Consider the following 6,804-nt stretch of genomic DNA (forward strand, 5'->3'; position numbering starts at 1 on the left):
ACACTTCCCAAATTTCTGTAACTGATATACATCTACATTTTTTGCACTTCACCCACCAGAAGCATCCACTTCTACGTCATCGATAATAGCATCACCTCCAATCTCAATAACGTCCACTACATCCTCAATAACAAGTTCTACAACTACTCTAAAGGCACGTCTTTATCCACTCTCCGACAAATAATATAGATTGTTGGACATTAGGACATCATGAGAAGATTCTCCTTCAACATCATATCCAAATTCTCATTTAAAATGGACTCCAAGTGCTTCATTCCTTCTCTCCTGGAGTCAAAGCTGGCAGAAAACTTCGACCTCGCATCCAAGCTATCAATACAGCGAGCAATGTCGCCTTCGTCGCTCATATGAAAACTGAAGCGATTATTGAACATTGGTTCGGAGAAGAAGCTGAAGTAAACGATTAGAGTGGTGGATAATATAGTCATGAAAATGATATAGCAGAGGAGGAGGGAGATGACAATGACAAAAATGACAGGTCTTAACAAATTGGACCTGCTGTCTAGATTCATGAGATTCATCGAAAACGACAAGTATTTGAGAGACATAGTCATTAATTTTCTGATTATGAATTGGTTGAGAACAAGTAAGAATTTTTCTTCTTGTAAACATTGAATTTGCAGAGTGTGCATTGTGTAATTTGAAGTTGCAGTGCTAGATTGTTAGGGTTATGTAAGATATAATAGAAATTGGAGAAGAACAGTGTCGTTTTCGATTAAAGAGGGTCAAAGACCATTTTATCCCTCGTTAGAATTGTCAGGGACCATTTTATTCTCCGTTAAAGTTGACAGAATAAAGGACTTAACTGTTAAAAATCAATTGAATAATTAATTTTAATTAAAGATTAAAGCATTTGATCCAAAAAATTTTTAAAGGCCAAAATAAATAAATACTCGGAATCTTATTTTAAAGGAATCAACTATCATGCACCAATTGCGCAATTGGTTATACGTTCAAATTAGAATGATCCACCAATATGAATAAGTTTAAATATAGTTCTAATGATCACAACGGTATTATATTATGACGTAAGTTCATGTGTATCTTATAATATATATAATATGATAAGTATAAAAATTGCAATTATAATTTAAACTAAACTAAGCCTATAAATCTATTGAGATGGTTTATCATAAAACCTTAATTTTATATCTCCAAAAAATCATTTAAACACATAATGATGATTAAATTATCATATAAATTTTTTTACACACATCAAAGTTAATTAAATCAACCAATAATATTATTGTCTCAGATTTATTAATTACATTTCAATTCAGAGGACTTTAGATATAAACAAAGAAAGAAAGAAACTTAACTTTGATGTGTCATTATATACAAGAAGCTTATAATATGTAGAGCAGACAAAAAAAAAAAAAGAAGAAGAAAATTGAAGAAAGGAAATAAAAAAGAAAATTAGTTTTGATGGGTTATCTAAATATAAGATAGTATTAAAAGTAAAAGCCATCCAAGATAAAGTTTTATCTTTGTAAGTGGGTTTGGATCATCTACTATATATATTCTATAATAATATAAGGATATAGCAAAATTTTGTGTATACTTATATATTTTCTATGTTATGTGTGTATATATAATATAAGGTAATTTTAGATATTATCTCCCTAACATGTACAAAAATATGAGGAGCTAATATTAATTCAATCAATTAATTAAAAAATCAGCCAACAATTGGTAACGCAATGTTCTCTTCCTCTTCAACATGTATATAAGGGCTTCCCTCTCTTTTGTGCCTCACTCTTTTTCCTCTCTTTCCTTCTTATGCATGAATTTCTAATATTCGTGAATCTTTTTTAATAATAGTAAAACAACATCTATTCCAATTGATACATCTAATCCTCTTTAGTTTTTATTGACATCTTCAATTGATATTTGATCCATGAGATTTCAATTAGGTTAACAATGATGTTGCTTAAGTAATTCATGAGATAGTGATCATCTTGCTGGTGAGCTTATTATTTGATTTGGAAGAAATTCTATTAAAAAATAAAAAAATAAATTTATTATTAATGTGAAAACATCCATTTTTTACAAGAAAATAAAAATAAGAATAATATTATACATTTAAAATTTTTTTATAAACTAAGTCCAACTAAATTAAATATTAAAATTGAGAATAATGGTCATTATAACTGATTTTTATTATATTAGATTTAGTTAACAAAAAAATTTTAATATGTATTATTATTCTAAAATTAAACTTATTGCTGTGAGTTAAAGTAAATAGGCTTATTACCACTCGGGAAAACTGGTTATCAAAGGCATACCAAGAGTAGGAGTGAAACCTATAACTGCTTGCCCCCAACCTAATTCTAAGTTAAAGTAGTAGGAAACAGAAAATTGGGATTAGAATCCCGGGATTGAGAGACAGCGCCTGTTCCTATATGAGATCATTCGCCGTTCACTCGCTTCGCCCCGAAAGATTTGTTAATGTTTATTGATAACATATTGAAATCTAAGTAAGAATGTAAGATTGATTCTATAAATTTATGTAAATTGTAATTGCCAACAAATTCAGTTGTACGTGATCTATATTATGTAAAAAAAAAAAAAGAGAAACTTCATTTTTATTTTCATTCTTTCAAAAAAGTATTTTTTGTTTTTAATTAATATATATACAAAAATAAAGACAAAACATATCAATAAACTAAAACTAGCCCAATATTACGTAATTTATCCAAATTAAAAACTATTGCGTTGATCTTCTAAACCATATTTCTGTATAAATTAAATTGATTAAATTCGATTTACGTAATATAGCAATAAATCGAATTGGTAAATTTTAAATTACATAAAAATGTTATTTTTTGTTGCATAAATCGAATTACATGCGTGATGTCCATAGTAGTAAATCAAATAAGTGTGATTCGATTTATGTATGATTTGTGACGACTAGTAATTTAAATTAGGTTGTTTCGAATTATGGAATTTGTTCGTCTATAATAAATCGATACGTTCAATTCGATTTACTAGCAAATTGAATTTTGTTACGGCCCGGCCCAGAATCAGCTTTGGGCCGACCCGACCCAAGTAATACCCGACCCGGACACGCGTCCTGCACGGCTCACACACGGCTGCAGGACAGCGTCCTTGGGAATGTGGGCCTGTCCCAAAAGGGGCCCACTACTGACATGTATATAAGGGGAAGATTGGCTCTTCCCCCGAGGTATGTCACATCTTTTCAACCCTTTATTCTGCTCGCCTGCACATTGCTGACTTGAGCGTCGGAGTGTCCTTGCAGGTGGCACCCCCCCTCCATCATTTCTCCACAACAAGTGCTCGGCTACTCGACTACCCGCAATCAGCGCGACCCAAGCTAAGGCGTCCCCCCTCTACATCTATCCACCCGACCTGTTCGGAACCCGACGAACTAACATTGGCGCCCTCTGTGGGGACTTCTTTGCCTGAATGGAAGTCGCGCCAGGTCCCGGCGACCGAGCTCGAGCAGCCGGAGCGGAAGGGGCAGCCTCCGTCGCCTCGCAAAGGGGAGGCCGGAGATCCCCCCAACAACACACGAGAACCCGACCATTCGGGGGAACGGGTGGCGATAGCGCCATAATAATGCAGGAGCTACGCCACAGAGTCCAGAACTTAGAGCGACAGCTAGCCGACCGGGAGCGGGATGGACGGTCTACCGATCCCAGCTTTACCCCATCTCCCGGGAGCGAGGAGGAAGACTCTCACCGAAGCCGCCAGCGGCGTACATCCGCTTCCCGGACGGAAGCGGAGAGCACGCGGGAGGAGTCACCCATAATAAGAAGGCAAAACGACAGGATCATCTACTCCCGAGGCGGACCAACCCTCCGAGCAGCAAGAGGTCACGAGGACCGGGAAGGGAGATCCGAGAGAACACGGCAACCCGTTATAATGGGTGTCACCCCGTTCCACCGATCTATCCTCGAGGTCCGGTTGCCGAAACACTTCGACAAACCAACGGACATGAGGTATGACGGGACCCAGGACCCTCTAGAACATCTCACGGCCTTCGAAGCCAGAATGAATCTAGAGGGGGTAGGCGACGAAGTAAGATGCCGCGCCTTCCCGGTAACCCTAGCAGGACCGGCGATCAGATGGTTTAACGGCCTCCCTCAAGGTTCTATCTACAATTTCTCAGACATCAGCCGCGCCTTCCTGGCTCAATTTACAACGCGAATAGCAAAGGCCAAGCATCCTATCAACCTTCTCGGGGTAACCCAGAGACAGGGAGAGCCGACCAGGAGGTACTTAGATCGGTTCAACGACGAATGCTTGGAAATCGACGGCTTGACCGACTCGGTGGCCAGTCTCTGCCTGACGAACGGCCTCCTCAACGAGAACTTTCGAAAACACCTCACCACGAAGCCGATTTGGACAATGCATGAAATCCAAACGGTGGCAAAGGAGTACATAAATGACGAGGAGGTCAGCCGAGTCGTGGCAGCCAATAAGCGGCAGTCCGGTTACGGCCAGGCTCGGCAGTCCGGTGGAGACGGTGAGAGAGCAAAAGAAAAGGCTAGGGAGGAGGCATCAAACAAAGCACCTAGGCCGTTCCCTCGAGTTGGGAAATTTACTAACTACACTCCACTCACCCTCCCCATAGTGGAAGTCTACCAACAAATAGCTGAGAAGGGAATTCTTCCGAAGCCCCGACCACTCAAGGACCGCACGGGTGGAAACAAGAACCTTTATTGTGATTACCATAAGGGATATGGCCATCAAACACAGGACTGTTTCGACCTGAAGGATGCATTAGAACAGGCGATAAGGGAAGGAAAACTAGCAGCGTTCTCCCACCTCATCAGGGAGCCGAGAAGGCGTTATCGCGACCAGGACGAGGAAGGCAAGACACGCTCGGCCAAGCGGCGACAGGAGCCCGAAGATAGAGACCATGGCCTCACTGTGATAAACGTGGTAACGGCAAAAAATACTGCACCAAAGTCCCGGTCGGCACACAAGAAAGACGCCAAGGTTCTGGCGATCTCATCTCCACCAGTGCAGAGCGCCAAAAAACCTCCATCCATTTCTTTCGGCCCAGAAGACCAATGGTTCAGCGACGCCCCGGAAAACCCTCCCATGGTCATAACGGCCAGGGTGGGAACCGGCCTCGTCAAACGGATCCTTGTCGACACTGGAGCTGATTCAAACATCATGTTCCGCAACGTGTTCGACGCACTGGGGCTGAAGGACACCGACCTGACGACTCACCAGCACGGGGTTATCGGGTTAGGCGACCACTTCATCAAACCAGATGGAGTCATTTCCCTACCGATCTCGGTGGGACAGGTGCAAGGTCGCAGATCGGCGATGGCCGAGTTCGTAATCCTCCGAGACTCTACAGCCTACAACATCATCTTGGGAAGAAAAACAATCAATGATTTTGAGGCCATAATCAACACCAAGCTGCTAGTTATGAAGTTTGTCACCGATGATGGATCCATAGGGACCATAAGAGGAGACCTCGAGACGGCGGTCGCTTGTGACAACGCCAGCCTTTCCCTTAGAAAGAAGTCCAAGGAAGCATCCGGTGTATTCCTAGCCGACCTTGATGCCAGAGTAGAGGACAAGCCGAGGCCGGAACCAGAAGGGGACCTGGAGAAATTTAGCATCGGTGACGAAGGGGAAAAGTTCACATTTGTTAACAAGAACCTCCCACATGAGCTGAAGAAGCCTTTGATTGAAATGATAAGGGCCAACAGGGACCTGTTCGCATGGACACCAGCCGACATGCCGGGCATAGATCCACAAATCATCTCACATCACCTAGCCGTCAAACCGGAAGCACGGCCAGTGGCTCAACGAAGGAGAAAGATGTCGGCGGAAAGAGCAGAGGAGGTAGCCAAGCAAACGGCCGGCCTCCTAGAAGCAGGCTTCATACGAGAAGTGGACTACTCGACGTGGCTCTCAAATGTGGTATTGGTGAAAAAACACAATGGCAGATGGAGAATGTGCGTGGACTACTCTGACCTAAACAAAGCATGTCCCAAAGATTGCTTCCCCCTCCCCAACATAGATGCACTCGTCGACGCCGCGGCGGGGTACCGGTATCTGAGTTTCATGGACGCCTACTCTGGTTACAATCAGATACCGATGCACCGACCAGACGAAGACAAGACGGCGTTCATAACGCCGGGGGGAACCTTCTGCTATAAGGGGCGTTCATAACGCCAGGAGGAACTTTCTGCTATAAGGTAATGCCATTTGGCTTGAAAAATGCGGGGGCGACATATCAAAGGCTGATGAACAGGATATTCCACGACCTCATAGGGAAAACGGTCGAAGTTTACGTGGACGACATCCTGACAAAGACAACACGACCTGACGACCTCATAAACGACCTGGCAAGTGTGTTTGCGTCCCTCAGTCAACATGGTATGAGGCTGAACCCCCTCAAGTGCGCCTTCGCCATGGAAGCCGGCAAGTTCCTGGGATTCATGATAACTCAGAGAGGGGTAGAAGCTAACCCGGAGAAATGCCAAGCGATACTCCAGATGAAGAGCCCAGGTTGTATCAAGGACGTCTCAGATGAAGAGCCCGGGCTGTATCAAGGACGTCCAGAGGTTGGCAGGGCGATTGACATCCCTTTCCCGGTTCCTCGGAGCCTCGGCGACAAAGGCCCTGCCATTTTTTGACCTCATGAAGAAAGGGATGGCGTTTGAATGGACACCCGAGTGCGAAGAAGCCTTTCAACACTTCAAGAAAATCCTGGCGGCACCTCCCGTTCTCGGAAAGCCAAGGGACGGAGAACCACTATACCTATACCTCGCTATAACAAGCGAAGCCCTGGCCGCA

The sequence above is a fragment of the Arachis duranensis genome, chromosome 6, assembly GCF_000817695.3.
Source record: "Arachis duranensis cultivar V14167 chromosome 6, aradu.V14167.gnm2.J7QH, whole genome shotgun sequence".
Classification (NCBI taxonomy): Eukaryota; Viridiplantae; Streptophyta; class Magnoliopsida; order Fabales; family Fabaceae; genus Arachis; species Arachis duranensis.